Source organism: Triticum urartu, chromosome 4A (genome assembly GCF_056163025.1).
Source record: "Triticum urartu cultivar PI428250 chromosome 4A, HENAU_Tu73, whole genome shotgun sequence".
NCBI classification, from domain to species: domain Eukaryota; kingdom Viridiplantae; phylum Streptophyta; class Magnoliopsida; order Poales; family Poaceae; genus Triticum; species Triticum urartu.
In genome coordinates this window covers 388,404,994-388,423,908 of record NC_141876.1, presented here as the reverse complement: position 1 = coordinate 388,423,908, position 18,915 = coordinate 388,404,994, and positions in this window count along the sequence as shown.

The window sequence follows — 18,915 nt, the reverse complement described above, 5'->3', positions numbered from 1 at the left end:
TACCCAAGTGCCTATCACTACGAAGTCCTGCCACTGGTCATCTCAACCGATCACTTTCGACCATCGTGATTACTCAGCAAGTATCCGACACGCAGGATGGGCTGCCCTGGTATTAGACCCAGTAATTGGCGGATATCACTTCACAAGGGTCTTGATGGATGGCGGTAGTAGCCTAAACCTAATATATCATGATACAATCTGCAGGATGGGGTTAGACCCAACACAAATTCGCCATAGCAATACTACCTTTAAAGGAGTAACGCCATGCCCAGGGGCTCGTTGTACGGGCTCCCTCTTACTACAAGTTATATTCGGATCCCCCGATAACTTCCGCCACGAGCATTTAACTTTCCACATCACTCCGTTTCAAAGTGGCTATCAAGCACTGCTCGGACGCGAAGCTTTTGCTCGCTTTAATGCAATACCACACTACGCCTCCCTCACACTCAAGATGCCCGGTCCACGTGGCATCATTACAGTGCACAGAAATATCAAGCGATCTCTGCGCGCCGAAGAGAGTGAGGCTGCCTTGGCCGCCGCACACTAAAGGTGCCCGGACAAACGAAAGCATCCAATAGGTCGTCAAGACCTCAGATACAACTAATCAAGTCCGGCGCCGCTATTTATACGGAAATAAGTGGTCACACCCCTATTTGTCAACACAAGGGGCTCAACGCGCGCAGACAAGTGGCAATTTCTTATCATCTTGAATTACACATGGTTTCTTTAAAGACTATCTTTTTGCACGACAACTTTTTCACTTAACTTCCTCTCTTTTACAGACAATCATCGTGTTACACCCGTCCAGGATACGGCACAATAGAGACACGGGCGCAGACGTGCAACAGGGACCCGCTCCAAGGATTCTTTTTAGACTAAGACCCTGCGTAAACCTTTTTTACTGTCTCTTGTTGATACATATCCACCATTGAGAAGGATGTTGACGTCTTGGCATGTGGCCACGCCATAACAATGCACGTACCTGGACACAAGGGGCTTCTTACAAAGGCCATTATTTAGGCCCGGTTTATACCACAAAGACCGAATACCTTAGGGAGTGTTCGGCGTCGCGAGTTTGGCCCTATAAGCATCAGCTCCGAATCATTGTCTTTGGTCAAATGTTGGGTTTGCCCGGCTCCTGTGTTTTGGTGCCTTACGTTCCGCTTTAACGGCTAAGGTAGCACCAGGAGAACTACTGCGATTGTGCCCTGGTTCATCCGGACGAGCACCTCAGTAGAGAAAGCCGAAAACTGACTGTCATGATATAGCATGAGACTGGTCAACCACTCGATGACCTGTGGGAATGTTAGAATTCCTCCACCTTAACGAAGGGCCGTTTTCCGGCCAGGCATGTACGCACCCCGGAACCGGGAGAGTGCGGAGCCACCAGGGGCTATCTAGTAGCCCCACTGTCAAACTCCTGTGGCTAAGTGAAAGTGCTAAAGCATTATAGTCCGGTTGCCTCGCTCGCTCTGCTATCACCTCCTTAATAGGACCAAGACGTTGGGTTAAGTGTGAACGCGTGTTTTTTCGAGCACCTCCGCATTATATGCGTGGGGGGTGAAGCCAATGACTGCAATCTTTCAGGTTATACACATGTATACATAAATGGCCGCCCAGGAGGCATCATATTACTTTCAGGCAAAAGTATAAAAATAGCCTTATAAAAATTTATAAAAGCATTTCGCTTACAATGAGATTACATATCACTCAAACATAATATTTTTTGAGCACTGGGTCTCTATCAAACGGGCACCCTCAAGAACTTCTTCAAAATAGTGCTCAACAGCCTTTCGACCTATAGCCGAATCCCACGCTGCAACATTGGTAGCATCCATCTCCGCCCAGTATGCCTTAACACGGGCAAAGGCCATCCGTGCGCCCTCTATGCATGCCGACCTCTTCATCGCACCAATGCGGGGCACCACGTCAAGGAACTGCTGCACCAAGCTGGAATAGCTGTTCGGTTTTGACCTTTCCGGCCATAACTGATCCACGACAGACCTCATGGAGAGTTCGGACAACCTATTTAGTTCGGCCCATTTGGCTAATTGGTCAGTCAATGGAAGTGTATGCTCGGGAGAATGGAATTGTCTCCAAAACAGTTGGTCTACTCCACGGTCCGTCTGACCCTGGAAGTACTTGGCTGCATCGGCAGCGCTCGCCGCCAAATCCATATACACATCCTCCGAACTCCACAGCCGATCCAGAGGGGCATACCGTGGATCTCCGAATTTCCTCCGCAACATAAATGATTCCCCAGCTACAATATCCCCGGCTTCCCGCAGCTCCTCCTTCTTTGCCCTCATAGCAGAGCGGAGATCCTTTTTCGTCGCAGCAGCCTTTTCAAGGTTCGATGCCTTCGCCTGGTTTTTCTTTTTCAAGAACCCGGCAACGGTCGGCGGCGGCTTTTAATTCTATAGCCATCTTGGCCATCTTGTCTCGGCTCTCGCCATGCGCGGCCTTCTCTTCTTGCAACTCTTCGGACGCCTTCAAGGCAGCCGCATTACCCAAGCTCGCTTGTTCCTTGGCTCGGGCAAGTTCTACCCGCAAGGCTTCAACAGTGGCAGCCCCATCTGCAGTCACAACATATTAAAGATGCTGGCATCATACTTCTCTTTCTATTGTGGCGTTTACCAGATAATGACACTTAGCCTGTGCCTCGTCAAGCCTTTTGTTAACAAGCTCGATGTCGGCGTCTGCCGCATCCAACTGCCGTTCTAAATGGGCAAACTCGCTAGTCCGGCTAGCCACTGGAGCTTCCATCACCTGCACATAGAGGCAGTATGGTTATTGCCTGGGAATATGATCCTCTGTTCGTCATCATTTCCGACGACAACCAGAGTCTCAGGGGCTACTATCTACACAGGGCACACCTAGCATGTGCAGGACTACCATACATTCTTTTACGTACCTCAAAGCCTGTCAGTAGACTCATAAAAGCTTCATGCAATCCACTTTCGGCGGACGATATTCTCTCCATCACCGTATTCATCAGCACACGGTATTCATCTGAGATGGACGCTCGCCCCACCAACTCCCTCAGAACATCCGATCGCACACTAGATGGTGCCGGACTCTTTTGTCTGCTATCTTCGGGAGCCGGACACTTGGAGCTTCGGGGGTCAATGGGATTATCTTCTGGCCTCACCGGACTCGGAGAGGCCCTCCGCGACGACACTTCAGGGTCGCCCTCTTTCGGAGCGGAGGAGTCCGGAGGAGGCGTTTCGCTCTCCATCATCTCTGGAAGAAGCTCCCCCGAAGACGAGCTCATTCGAGAGGGGCTAAGGCCCGAACTGCAAAAATATATGCGGTGGTTATCTTCTCTAAGGAAAAAGATGGCATATCTATACTGTTAAAGTATTTTGGGTCACTTACGACTCGCGGGAGAATTGTTCCCCCTGCGGACTTTGTGCGGCAACGGCGCCCCCCAAGGTAGGACCCTCTGTGGGAGACTTCTTCTCCCGTTTGGAAGCTTCGGCTTCCGAATCCCCGGGCGCAGTCCTTTTCCTCTTCTGGTCGTCTTCCTTCATGGAGACGCTCGCTCCTTCGGTTAGAGTGGGCAGCATTGGGGGCCCGCGTCCGCCCGCATTATCCTCCACGGTATCTTCCTTCAAGGGCTCCGGGCAAGGTGCGGTCTAGAGCATCTTTTCCAATACCGGATTTTCCAAACCCTCAGGGAGGGGGGCCGAACACCAAATCAACTTCGCCTTTGTTAGCCAGTCCTGCTCAAAAAGCGAACTCTCAGAAATAACTTCGTAACAAAGTAGAGAAAGTATGTTCGGCCGGAAGATGCCTTACCTGTTCGGCGGTGCGGTTACTACTCAGGCCCACGTCCTCGGTGATTTCCGGACACTCCGTCTGAGGTCCGAAGAACGACTTGTACATCTCCTTGTGCGTCAGGTCGAGAAAATTTTGAATAGCACGCGGTCCCTCAGGATTAAACTCCCACAGGCAAAGAGGCCGGAGTTTGCAAGGCTGGACTTGACGAACCAGCATAACCTGTATCACCGTGACCAAACTGAAATCTCCATTGAAGAGATCTCGAATGCGGCCTTGCAGTATAGGCACGTCCTTGACTGGACCCCAGCTCAAACCTCTGCTGATCCACGACATCAGCTGTGGTGGGGGGCCCGAGCGGAACATAGGGGGGGGCCGCCCACTTGGCACTTCTAGGAGCCGTGATGTAGAACCACTCCCGTTGCCACAATTCAGACACCTCTGGGATGGAACCTTTGGGCCACAGAGCTCCCGTCATCTTGCATATTGAGGCACCTCCACATGCTGCATATTGCCCCTCGACCAGCTTCGGCTTCACTTCAAAGGTCTTGAGCCATAGGCCAAAGTTGGGGGTAACCCGGAGGAAGGCCTCACACACGACAATAAATGTCATGATACGAAGGAAGGAGTCCGGAGCTAGATCATGAAAATCTAGCCCGTAGTAAAACATCAGACCCCTGACGAAAGGATCCAGGGCAAGGCCTAGACCTCGGAGGAACTGGGAAACAAACACGACGTTCTTGTTGGGTTTGGGGGTGGGGACGACCTGCCCTTGGAGAGGCAGCCGATGCAAAATCTCGGCGGTCAGATATCTGGCCTCCCTCAACTTCTTGATGTCTTCTTCCGTGACGGAGGAAGGCATCCATTGGCCTTGAAGGCTAGATCCGGACATGACTGAAGGTTCGGGGCGCCTGACCTGAACTCTGGGCGTTGGAGCTTGAGGTGGGGGAAGGATTTGATTGAGCACGGGAGGGAAAAATAAAAGCCTTGTCCCCTTTATAAAGAGGGTGAATATCAAGCGTCCTCTCGGTGTCCTCTTGGACTTGCCTATAATCTAGGAGTCCTAGAAGCGGTTGGGTTACCCACACCCGTATTGATGAGAATCCCGGAATAAGGGGACATGATCTCTGCTTCAACAAGACGTGCCAAGGAAACCGCCTCGCATAACGCGCTGGGATGGGACAGTAAAACGGTTTGAATAAAAGCTTGGCCGTGGTGTGATGTCACACCACGGAATACGTCAGCAGATTAGATTTGTGTAAATATTATTCTCTCTATGGCAATATGTGGAAACTTATTTTGCAGAGCCGGACACTATCTTTGTGTTCAAAATCTTCTATGAAGTACTTGGAGGAGGAACCCGCCCTGCAATGCCGAAGACAATCTGTGCACCGGACTCGTCGTCATTGAAGCCTGGTTCAGGGGCTACTGAGGGAGTCCTGGATTAGGGGGTGTTCTGATAGCCGGACTATACCTTCAGCCGGACTCCTGGACTATGAAGATACAAGATTGAAGACTCCGTCCCGTGTCCAGAAGGGACTTTCCTTGGCGTGGAAGGCAAGCTTGGCGATACAGATATGAAGATCTCCTACCATTGTAACCGACTTTGTGTAACCCTAACCCTCTCCGGTGTCTATATAAACCGGAGGGTTTTAGTCCGTAGGACAACATACACATCAACAATCATACCATAGGCTAGCTTCTAGGGTTTAGCCTCCTCGATCTCGTGGTAGATCTACTCTTGTACTACCCATATCATCAATATTAATCAAGCAGGACGTAGGGTTTTACCTCCATCGAGAGGGCCCGAACCTGGGTAAAACTTCGTGTCCCTTGTCTCCTGTTACCATCCAGCCTAGACGCACAGTTCGGGACCCCCCACCCGAGATCCGCCGGTTTTGACACCGACACCGGTCTTTGACGAATGACGGAGGACATGGCCTTGTGGTAGGGCATCATTTCCTTGAGGAATTTGCGCTTGATCCAATTGTCATCTGTGTCCTTGCTCCCGTGACCTCGGAGTAAGACCACGAGTTTGGTTACTCTCCGATAAAGCTCACGAGGTTCTTCATCTTCTTTCATTGCAAACTCATCGGCCTCATCTTGCACCACTTCATAGTTGGAGCGTTGAATGCTTGCGCTTCCCCGGTAGAGGGAGACAACACAAATCCATGCGTCTTTGGCCAAGGCGAAGGGTCGAAGATGAGGTAGGTCTTCGGGTGGGATTGCATCTTGAATGATGAAGAGAGCATTCTCATTGAATTGATTATCTACGGCTTCTCGAGGAGTGAAGTTGCTTGGATCATGCGGATAGAAACCTTCTTCAATGATTCTCCAAAGATTAGTGTTCACATGATTTAAATGACGTTTAAAGCGGTAAACCCAAGAATCAAAGTCCTCATTTTTCACAATCTTAGGGGGAGGACCGGCATGATTCAAATGGGTGGAAGGAACCGGTCCACCATAAACAAGTGGTGGTTCCACATGAGCAAAGATGCCGGTGCCATTTTTACCACTAGAAGAAGGAGCCTTTTCACTACTAGCTTCCCCCTTGTCGGAGATAGCATCCGTCACCTTGTCGGTGGGATCATCCACTTTCAATGGTGCGGTTGATAGTTTAAGCCCCTCAAGGAATTTAGTAAACATGCTTTCAACCTCGGTCGTCATGGAGGTTTTCAATGTTTCCAAGGCCACATTGAACTCCTCACGAGAGACCGAGGTTCCCCCATCGCCCGTAGACGAGGTCGGATTCACACCAGAGTGTTCCTCCACACCGTCTATGGTATCAACCATACTCTTCGGACGGTAAAGTCCTTAATAAAGAGACGAGGCTATGATACCAATTGAAAGGATCAATATGGTTGACTAGAGGGGGGTGAATAGGCAACTAACAATTTTTAGCTTTTCTTTAACAATTTAAACTTTGCATCAAAGTAGGTTGTCTAGATATGCAACTAGGTGAGCAACCTATATGATGCAACAAGGATAGGAACACAAGCAAGCAAGTGATATGATACAAATAAGCTTGCACAAGTAAAGGCACGAGATAACCAAGAGTGGAGACGATGGAGACGAGGATGTGTTGCCGAAGTTCCTTCCCTTTGAGAGGAAGTACGTCTCCGTTGGAGCGGTGTGGAGGCACAATGCTCCCCAAGAAGCCACTAGGGCCATCGTATTCTCCTCACACCCTCACACAATGCGAGATGCCGTGATTCCACTATTGGTGCCCTTGGAGGCGGCGACCGAACCTTTACAAACAAGGTTGGGGCAATCTCCACAACTCAATTGGAGGCTCCCAATGACACCATGAAGCTTCACCACAATGGACTATGGCTTCGCGGTGACCTGAACTGTCTAGGATGCTCAAACACCCAAGAGTAACAAGATCCACAAGGGATTAGTGGGGGGAATCAAATTTCTCTTGGTGGAAGTGTGGATCGAGGCCTTCTCAACCACTCCTGAACAAATCAACAAGTTTGATTGGCTAGGGAGTGAGATCAGGCGAAAAAGGGGCTTAGAGCAATAATGGAGCTTAGGGTTGGAAGAGATGAGTCAATGGGGAAGAAGGGGACCCATTATATAGTGTAGGACCCCAGCGAGCGGACATCCGGTCCAGACCGGACGACCGGTGCCCCTGCACCCGAAGCAAACGAGTGGATGTCCGGTCCGGACCGGACGACCGGCGCACCAGCACCCGAGCCAACATCAGCGGAAGTCTGGAGCTACCAGACGTCCGGCACCCCCATCACAGAACGAAACCAGCGGACGATCGGAGGACACCGGACGTCCGGCAGCTCCTGAGACACCGGACGACCGGTCCCCAGCGGACGTCCGGTACCTGTCTACGCAGAGTGTTCGGGCCTGAGGCCCATGTACCCCTTCACTTTGCCCCCATTTGCACTTAGACTATAAATAGACCCCCCATTCATCCTAGCTAGAGTTAGCAAATGTTTAGCTCATATTTGTGAGAGAGCTTTGCTCATCCACTTGGTTACCTTCTCCTCGGAGATTCGAGCCTCCACCGGAGAAGATCCCCCAAGCGGATTCAAGACCTCCTTGTGGAGAAGATCATCAAGACCCCCTCTTGGGTGGCCCCATCAAGACCTCCTCACGGAGAAGAACCGGTTACCGTGTATCGTCCCTAGTTGTCGGTGGATTCGTGTATCGTTCTATGTACTCGAGGATCTAGCCCATGTGTGACTTATTCGTGTCGGTTTAGTGATTTCCTCTTATATTTTCCTTCCGTTCTTCCCCGTGTTCTTCGTGTTTTCTCTGGGATCCGCTCCTTTCGTGAAAGATCGGGCGATTAGGGCCTCTACCCTACATCATCTTGGTATCTAGAGCAAGGTTCATCACGATTTCGGAGCCCCCCTCTTCGTTTTCTAGCTTGATTTTGTTGTTTTTCGTCCTAATCCGAAAATCCCCACAAAAATAGCCCCAAAATTTTTTCTTGTGTTTTGTGAGTTTTGATGATGTTTTGTTGGTTTTGATCCTTGAAGTTTTTGTGTTGCTAGTGGATCTAGCCTTCCCCCACCATCTCCACCTCGAAATCCATCCAAAATCCACGAAATCCTATCAATTTCGCGTTGACCCCGACCCACCGGACGACCGCAACTTACCGGACGTCCGGCGACCCAGGAACCACCAGACGTCCGACCATTACCGGACGACCGGAACCTTTACACCGAGCTGAAATTAGCGGATTTCCGACCCTACCGACATCCGGCGTCCGGACATCCGTCCACTACCGGACGACCGCTCCTTCCACCACATCATCCGCTACACCACCACCGACTTTCCGCAAACGTTGCCAATATCCCATCCCACACCACCACTTTCCCGCTACCTACTCCGACGATTTTGCTCGCACTTGGTTTTGAGAATTTGAGTTGCGGTACCATATCCTTTTGTGTTTCGGCTATCTAGGTACGATTCGACATCGACATCACCGCCGCTCATTTTCGCCACGGACGCGTCATCAACAATGACCACCTCGACTATGACTTGGTATTCGTGCCACCATTTTGACACCATACCGGAAGCCAGACCGGTAACCTCATCTTGGTATTGGACATATCATTCTTGCCGTTACATTGATAGCCATCATAGCCTTACTCCTTTTGCGTTGCTTACCCATCGAGACTAGCCATTGAGTATTGCCGGCAACGAGACTTGTGCACATTAGTGATCATACTTCCCATAGCATACATACATACATCATTGTTGCATATATTTGTATCATCTCTTGTGTCACAAAGTTGTCATCGCATACTCACTTGCTATCTTGGTTCGTCAAGCATTGCATAAGAAAAGAGCTCAAACATCAAAGATCCAACCAAGCTTTTAAGCAACGAGGAAAGATAAGCAAAGAGCTTTTAAGCAAGCACCATAGCATCATACAACATTAAGATTGTCATACTCGATCATCTTGGATCATATCATAGCAACACCTTGCATACAACATATTTGGGATAGAAGTCGTTGCATTTTTGCTAAGTAGGTTGTGCACAAGTTCTTGTATCCGCCTATCGTGTAATCGTGCTAGCGTCTCTCTAGTGTTGTGCAACAAGAGCATTTTTGTGGATTCCACATTTTGGCTCACCCTTGGTTGCACAACCCCACTTATCTTTTTGCACGTGTGTTTCTATATACGTATATGCTTGGTCTACTTGTTACATTGCATCTTGCAAATCTTTTCCAACATTATTGAATCTTACTTACATTCACATTAAAAATTGTGCCACCATCCTAACCAAGCTCCACCATAAGATTTTACTTGTGTAGGTGTGAGAAACCGACGAGAATTCGTACCAATTGGGCTATTTCCTTGTCCTACATTGGAGTGATCATCGATTCACTTTCAACTTCGGTCAAGGTACATTTGGTATTCGTTCTTTTCTTTCTACCACTCACATTTGTCTTGGAATGATGGATAGGCCAAGTACTTCTACCAACCCACTCTTCATGGAGCAAGACGACGACGTGAACTCCTTCGTCACCAAGAGTCACCTCTTTGGTGCACAACGTGCTTTGCATCAAGAGCAATAAGCTATGAGTGAACGCATAGACAACCTTGCCGCCGACTTGCGACTTTCCGAGCAACGTACAAGGGACTACTTCGACCACAAGCTCGACGATCACAAGCAAGAGAATGACGCAAGGATGGACGAGATTCGTGCTTTGTTGCTCAATTGCTCTTCTTCCACTTCTAGAAGGAGCCGCTCAAGTCGCCATTCCAACTTTACCCTCTGCGGCTCAAGTACACTGACATCGAACACTCTTCATCGAGCCGTGCGCACCAACCGTCAAGCCGAAGAAGCCTTTGCGCTAGCTCGAGAATGGCAACAACAACGCCAACATGAAGAGTAAGAACGCACGCGTCTACACCAACATGCACAAGATGCCGAGGCTCAACGCCAAGAACAACAACTCCGTGACGCTCAAGCACTTGAGGCGCAACAAGCTCTACGCGATGCGAGTCGAGCCGTTGCCGACCGAGGCCGAGAAGCCCGTGAAGAACAGGAAGCACTTCGCGAAGAAATTCATGAGCGACGATTTCAAGCTCGCATGCATCGTCTAGTTCCTCCTCGAGCTCGACGCGCTCCTCCACAAGCTCGCCAAGACCATCAAGTTCATCAAGAGCATGAAGACAATGGGAATCCTCAACGACAAGAGCAACACGAGGTTGACAACCCTCCGCGTCAAGAACACCACGAGTTGAACAATCATCTACAACATGGGCTTCATCATCCCCGACCCCAACACAATGAAGAACAACGCTACGGCAAGCTCAAGTTCACCATGCCCAAGTTCAACGGAAGCAATGATCCCGAAGAATACCTTTCATGGGCATTGAAAGTTGACAAGATCTTCCGTTTGCACAATTATGAAGAAGAGAAGAAGATCGTGATGGCATCCCTTGAGTTCCAAGACTATGTCCTCATTTGGTGGGAACAAATCATAGAGAGCCGCGAGGCAAGAGGTGAACCACCCATCACTACTTGGGCACCAATGAAGGATGTCATGAGAGCATGCTTCGTGCCTACCTACTACAACCGCGACCTCTTCAAGAAACTCCAACAACTCAAGCAAGGAACCAAGAGCGTTGAAGAATACTACAAGGAGATAGAGATTGAAATGATAAGAGCCAATGTGACGGAAGATGATGAGCAAACAATGGCACGTTTCTTGCATGGACTCAATCATCCTATCAAGAAGATCGCCGACTTCCAACCATACTCAAATCTCATCGAGCTAGTGCACCAAGCCACCAAAGCGGAACGCCAAGTGCAAGATGATTTCAAGTATGCCAAGTTATCATCCAAGTCCTATGGTTTCTCCAATAACCAAGCTTCAACGAATCCAACACCAACTACAAGACCGTCTACTTCCAACATCGACAAGTCAACTTCCAAGAAAGCTTCGCCAAATACAAGCAATCCTAATACGAGCAACTTCAAGCCGAGAGTTTCATCATCATCAACCCCTACCGATGAGACCGTTAAGACGAGTTCCCTCAAGTGTTTCACTTGCGGCGGCCGAGGCCACAAGTCCTATGAGTGCACCAACAAGCACACCACGATCTTCAACGACGATGGAACTTATGATTCCATGAGCAAAGGAGAAATGGAAGCCCTTGAGAAAGTCGCCATCCACCGCCAAGTGAACAATGAAGAAGAACAAGTCTTTTGTGATGAAGACTCAAGTCCCGCACTTGTTGTCTCCAAAGTCTTGACTCTACAACATCACCAAGAAGAAGACCAACGGTGCCACATATTCCACACCAAGGCCGGCATCAATGGACGATCCGTCAAGGTCATCATCGATGGAGGGAGTTGTCACAATCTCGCAAGTGAAGAACTTTGCTCCAAGCTCCAATTTCCCAAGACGAAGCATCCACATCCATACAAAGTGCAATGGCTTAGTGACTCCGGTACCATCCAAGTCGAGCACCGAGTGCAAGTCTCCTTCAAGATCGGCGCCTACGAAGACACCTTGGAGTGCGACGTCATCCCAATGAACGTTTGTCATCTTCTCCTTGGACGGCCATGGCAATTTGATAGAGGAGTCGTCCACAATGGGCGTACAAACCACTATAGCTTTAAGATGCAAGGAAAGGAGTTTGTGTTACGACCTATGTCTCCAAGCCAAGTGATCGCCGATAAGAAAGCTACCCATCGTGGAGAGAATGGTGAGAGAGTGAGCCACCAAAAAGAGAGTGAGCGCCACAAGCCCAAATTGAGTGCCTCCACGATGAGCGAAAACAAGAACCTAGTTCTATTTGCCACCAAACGTGAGATGAGAGAAGTGTGTGAGAACCCATCTAGTGTCCTACACTACGTCCTCGTGTGCAAGGACAATGCACCACAAACTAACACTTCTCACACTCTTCCTCTAGTGTTGTCTTCTCTTTTGCAGGAATTTCAAGATGTTTTCCCCGATGAGCTACCTCTGGGACTACCTCCACTACGAGGCATTGAGCACCGCATCGACCTCATCCCCGGAGGACCACTTCTGAACAAAGCTCCCTACTGCGTCAACCCCGAAGAAACCAAAGAAATTCAAAGGCAAGTAAAGCATCTCATAGACCATGGTCATGTGCGTGAAAGTTTGAGCCCTTGTGCCATACCGGTCATTCTTGTGCCAAAACGTGACGGTAGCTTTCGCATGTGCTCCGATTGTAGACCTATCAATGCTATTACAGTTCGCTATAGGTACCCCATTCCACACCTAGATGATATGCTAGATGAGCTTAGTGGTGCCACTATATTTTCCAAAATAGATCTCAAGAGTGGTTACTATCAAATCCGCATACAAGAGGGCGATGAATGGAAAACCGCCTTCAAAACCAAGTTTGGTTTGTATGAGTGGTTAGTCATGCCTATGGGTCTCTCGGAAGCACCAGGCACTTTTATGCGCCTTATGAATCATGTCTTTCGCCCTTACATTGGTATATTTGCTGTGGTTTACTTCGATGACATTCTTGTGTTTAGCAAATCTATTAAAGAGCATGTCACCCATGTCCGCACTGTCTTGCAAACTCTTAGGAAAGAGCGTCTCTATGCTAATATGGAGAAATGCCTTTTTGGTGTTAATAAGCTTGTTTTCTTGGGTTTTGTGGTTTCTTCTAAGGGTGTTCATGTAGATGAGTCCAAGATCAATGCTATTAAGACTTGGCCGCAACCAACCAACTTGCATCAAGTGTGTAGTTTCCTTGGTCTTGAGGGTTTCTATCATCACTTTGTGAAGGATTTTAGCACCGTTGCTTCGCCTTTACATGCTTTGAGCAAGAAGAATGCGCCTTTTGTTTGGGGACCATCCCAAGATACCGCATTCAATGAGCTTAAGAATTTGCTTACTCATGCTCCCGTGCTTGCTTTACCCAACTTCGACAAGCCTTTTGAGATTCATTACAATGCTAGCGGTAATGGCATAGGAGGTGTGTTAACGCAAGAGAAGCACCCCATAGCTTACTTTAGTGAGAAACTTTCCGGAGCGCAACTCAACTATCCATTCTATGACAAAGAGCTATATGCTTTAGCCCGCGTTTTACATGAATGGGAACATTACCTTCGTCCCCATGAGTTTATCGTTCATACCGATCATGAGACTCTCAAGTATCTTAAGGGTCAAACTAAGTTGAACAAGCGCCATGCTAAATGGAGTGAATTCATTGAGTCTTTTCCCTATGTCATCAAGTACATCAAGGGTAAAGAAAACATCGTAGCGGATGCTCTTTCCCGCATATGCATGCTAGTCACGCAACTTGAGTTAGATGTCATTGGCTTCGAGCATATCAAAGAATTGTATGAGCATGATGAAACTTTTGCCACTCCTTATGCCAAGTGTTTGTCGAATACATCTTGGGAACGCTATTACATCAAAGACGGCTATCTTATGAAAGCTAACAAACTTTGCATCCCAAAGTCGTCCCTTCGTTTGTTACTTTTGCAGGAATCACATGGAGGAAGCTTAATGGGACATTTCAGACGCGACAAGACGTTCGCCACGCTCTCGAAGAGCTACTTTTGGCCAAAGATGTTTTAGGACGTCAATCGCTTCACCAACCGATGTTCGACATGCCGCAAAGCTAAGTCCAAAGCTCAATCTCATGGCCTCTATATGCCTCTACCGATTCCATACCAACCATGGGAAGACATTAGCATGGACTTCGTACTTGGTTTGCCTAGGACTCGCAATGGGAATGGTTCCATATTTGTCGTTGTGGACCGTTTCTCCAAAATGGCACACTTTATTCCTTGTCACAAGATAGACGATGCTTCACATGTTGCCAATCTCTTTTGTAGGGAAATATTGCATCTTCATGGTGTGCCAAAGACAATTGTCTCGAACCGCGACGTCAAGTTCTTGAGTTACTTTTGGAAGACATTATGCGCCAAGCTCGGAATCAAGCTTCTATTCTCCACGGCCTATCATCCACAAACCGATGGCCAAACGGAGGTGACAAACTGCAAGCTCTCCACCCTTCTTCGCGTGCTAATCAAGAAGAATATCAAGGAGTGGGAGGAGTGCCTACCTATCGCCGAGTTTGCCTACAACCGAGCAAGACACTCAACAACCAGCAAGCCTCCTTTCGAGGTCGTTTACGGATTCAACCCATTGTCACCATTGGACATTCTTCCTCTACCACTCCAAGAGCGCATCAATTTGGACGCAAGTGCGCGTGTGACACATCTCAAGAAGGTGCATGAAGATACAAGAAACACCATCGAGCGCCAAGTTCAACGCCTTGCGACCAAGCTCAACTTCAACAAGCAACATATGGTCTTCAACATTGGCGATCTCGTGTGGCTACACCTTCGCAAGGACCGCTTTCCACAAGAATGCAAGTCCAAGCTTCGACCACGAGCGGATGGAACCTTCAAGGTGCTTGCACTCTACAACAACAACGCATACAAGATCGACATCCCACATGACAAGTACTCCGTGAGCGACATCTTCAACGTCAAAGATCTCTCCCCGTACCATGGTGATGAGGATTTCGATCCGAGGTCGGATCTTCCCCAAGGGAGGGGAGATGATGCGGAGCATCCCAAGGTCATCCCCATGGACCTACCATCGTCTCATCAAGTGCCTAGTGGACCCATGACTCGTTCACGTGCAAGAGCTCTTGAAACCGAGGTGACATCTCTCCTCTCACAATTCCACCTCGATGCACATGAAGCATGGCTACTACCTCATATGGACACTTTGTGCATACTCAGGTACCATGGAGAAGCTAAGGAGCAAGGACAAGAAGAAGAGGAAGATGGACGAGAAGACGGAGAAGAAGGAGGGCTGAAGGAAAAGTCCCAGCCACCGGACGACCGGCCGAGACCGGACGTCCGGCGCCTGAAGCCTCAGCCGAACCCCAACGAGCAGACGTCCGGTCCAGACTGGACGACCGGTGCCCCTGCACCCGAAGCAAACGAGCGGACGTCCGGTCCGGACCGGACGACCAGCGCACCAGCACCTGAGCCAACATCAACGGAAGTCCGGAACTACCAGACGTCCGGCACCCCCATCACAGAACGGAACCAGCGGACGACCGGAGGACACCGGACGTCTGGAAGCTCCTGAGACACCGGACGACCGGTCCCTAGCAGACGTCCGGTAACTGTCTGCGCACAGTGTTCGGGCCCGAGGCCCATGTACCCCTTCACTTTGCCCCCATTTGCACTTAGACTATAAATAGACCCCCCATTCATCCTAGCTAGAGTTAGCAAATGTTTAGCTCATATTTGTGAGAGAGCTTTGCTCATCCACTTGGTTACCTTCTCCTCGGAGATTCGAGCCTCCACCGGAGAAGATCCCCCAAGCGGATTCAAGACCTCCTTGCGGAGAAGATCATCAAGACCCCCTCTTGGGCGGCCCCATCAAGACCTCCTCACGGAGAAGAACCGGTTACCGTGTATCGTCCCTAGTTGTTCATGGATTCGTGTATCATTCTATGTACTCGAGGATCTAGCCCATGTGTGACTTATTCGTGTCGGTTTAGTGATTTCCTTTTGTATTTTCCTTCCGTTCTTCCTCGTGTTCTTCGTGTTTTCTCCGGGATCCGCTCCTTTCGTGAAAGATTGGGCGATTAGGGTCTCTACCCTACATCATAGGGGGAGCTTTGGCTTGCCGTCCGCTAGTCCTGCCGCTGCCACTGCCTCTTCGTCGACCTCCCTCAATGCCACTAGCGCGACACTGACCACTTGATTCATTGCCGCCAGATACAGCAGCAATGGCTCTTGTGGTTTGGGCGCAACCATTATCGGGGTAGAGGAGAGGTATTTCTTCAAATCCTGTAGCGCTGCTTCGGCCTCTGGAGTCCATTCCATTGGGCCCGCCTTCTTCAAGATTTTGAAAAATGGTAGGGCGCGCTCAACGGACTTCGAGATGAATCTGCTCATGGCGGCAACGTAGCCAGTGAGCCGACGCACATCCTTGATCCGCTTGGGCGCCACAATCTGCTCAATAGCCTTGATCTTGTCTAGATTCGCCTCGATCCCACGCTGTGACACAAAGAACCCGAGAATTTTGCTGGACGGAATGCCGAAGACACACTTCCCGGGGTTCAACTTGAGGTTGATCTTGCGCAGATTTGCAAACGTCTATTCTAAATCTTGTACAAGCGTTGCCCCGTCCTTGGTTTTGACCACTATGTCATCCATATAAGCTTCCATATTTCTATGCAGCTGGGGCTCAAAACCAATCTGGACCGCCCTTGCAAACGTCGAGCCAGCACTCTTCAACCCGAAAGGCATCCATATAAAGCAATACATGCCACATGGGGTGATGAACGCTATCTTCTCTTCGTCTTCTCTTGTCATGAAGATCTGGTGGTACCCCGAGTAGGCGTCAAGGAATGATAACAGATCACACCCGACCATGGAGTCAATAATCTGGTCAATGCGCGGCAACGGGAAAGGGTCCTTGGGACAAGCCTTATTGATATCTGTGTAGTCAATACACAGCCTCCACTTCCCATTTGCCTTGCGCACCACCACCGGATTGGCCAACCACGTTGGATGGAGTACTCCTCTCACCAAGCCAGCTGCTTCCAACTTCTCGACCTCCTTCGTAATGAACTCTTGCCGTTCCAAAGCTTGCTTCCCGACCTTCTGCTTGACGGGTCGCGCATGAGGGCAGACAGCAAGATGGTGCTCAATCACCTCCCTGGGAATGTCGGGGATGTTAGATGCTTGTCATGCAAACACGTTGACATTCGCCCGCAGGAAGGTGACGAGCACGCTTTCCTATTTGCTGTCCAGGGTGGAGCTTATGGTGAAATCCCCTCCCGTGCCATCCTCCTTGATGGACACCTTCTTGGTCTCTGGTGGTGCAACTCTGGATTTCTTGCTCTTGCCGGTAGAGCTCTCTGGCACGTCCTCGACGGGAGCACAACACTCTGAAGAGGTGCGCTTGCCGGAGTGGGTGCGAGAGGTCTTGTCGGCCTTCTTCTCTCCTGGGGCTCCAGTGGCAGGAGCAAGCGCTCCAACTGCTTCCTGGTAGAGTTGGTCGGCGCAGATCAGTGCGTCCTCCTTGTCGGAGGGGACGGTGATGATGGTCATCGGCCCAGGCATCTTCAGTGTGCTGTAGGCGTAATGTGACGCCGCCATGAACTTGGCTAGTGCCGGGCGGCCGAGAATCCTGTTGTAGGTCAAGAGGATCTCGGCTACATCGAAAACAACGCTCTCCATCCTGTAGTTTAACTCGCCTCCAAACGTTACGGGCAGCGTGACCTTACCCTTCGGCTGACTCCTCCCCGGGTTGACCCCTTGAAACATGCCCGTCTCTTCGAGGTCTCCATTAGGAATCTGTAGCCTTTTGATCACAACAGGCGAGATCAAGTTTAGACCGACCCCGCCGTCAACTAGCATCTTCGTCACCTTGAGGTTGCGTATTGTTGGCGAGACCAACAACGACAAACACCTGACCGCAGTTGAGCGATCAGGGTGGTCCTCGGTATCAAAAATGATAGGCGTGCTAGACCACTTCCGTGGCTTTTGAGCATCGAGCGATGGCTCCGCTGCTGTGATCTCACGCGCCCACTGCTTGAGCTGGCGGTGAGAGGTGTGCAGTGAGGCACCACTGTCGACGCACATGGCCTCCTTAGCCTTCTGGAACTCATGCTCGCTGGACTTGTCGTCTTCATCATGATCATCGTCTCCTTGCTTCTTGTCGCGGCCCCGAGCGGGCCTCTCTTGCTGGTTATCCTTTCCACGGCGACCTCCTTGGCCACCATGCTTCTTGCCAGATCCCTTGGCGCCATCCTGGCCCTTCTCCTTGTCCCGCCTCTCATACTCAGCTTTTTGCTTCTCAACAAGCAGCTCGACTTGCCGGTAGTTCTGGAGGTCATGGCCCTTGTTGCGGTGGATCTTGTAGTATTGCTTGCCAGAGCTGCCTAGCTTGTGAAAGGATCGATATGGTTGACTAGAGAGGGGGGGGGTGAATAGGCAACTAACAATTTTTAGAGTTTCTTTAACAATTTAAACTTTGCATCAAAGTTGGTTGTCTAGATATGCAACTAGGTGAGCAACCTATATGATGCAACAAGGATAGGAACACAAGCAAGTAGGTGATATGATACAAATAAGCTTGCACAAGTAAAGGCACGAGATAACCAAGAGTGGAGACGGTGGAGACGAGGATGTGTTGCCGAAGTTCCTTCCCTTTGAGAGGAAGTACGTCTCCATTGGAGCGGTGTGGACGCACAATGCTCTCCAAGAAGCCACTAGGGCCACCGTATTCTCCTCACGCCCTCACACAATGCGAGATGCCGTGATTCCACTATTGGTGCCCTTGGAGGCGGCGACCGAACCTTTACAAACAAGGTTGGGGCAATCTCCACAACTCAATTGGAGGCTCCCAACGACACCATGAAGCTTCACCACAATGGACTATGGCTTCGCGGTGACCTGAACCGTCTAGGATGCTCAAACACCCAAGAGTAACAAGATCCGCAAGGGATTAGTGGGGGGAATCAAATTTCTCTTGGTGGAAGTGTGGATTGAGGCCTTCTCAACCACTCCTGAACAAATCAACAAGTTTGATTGGCTAGGGAGTGAGATCGGGCGAAAATGGAGCTTAGAGCAATAATGGAGCTTAGGGTTGGAAGAGATGAGTCAATGGGGAAGAAGGGGACCC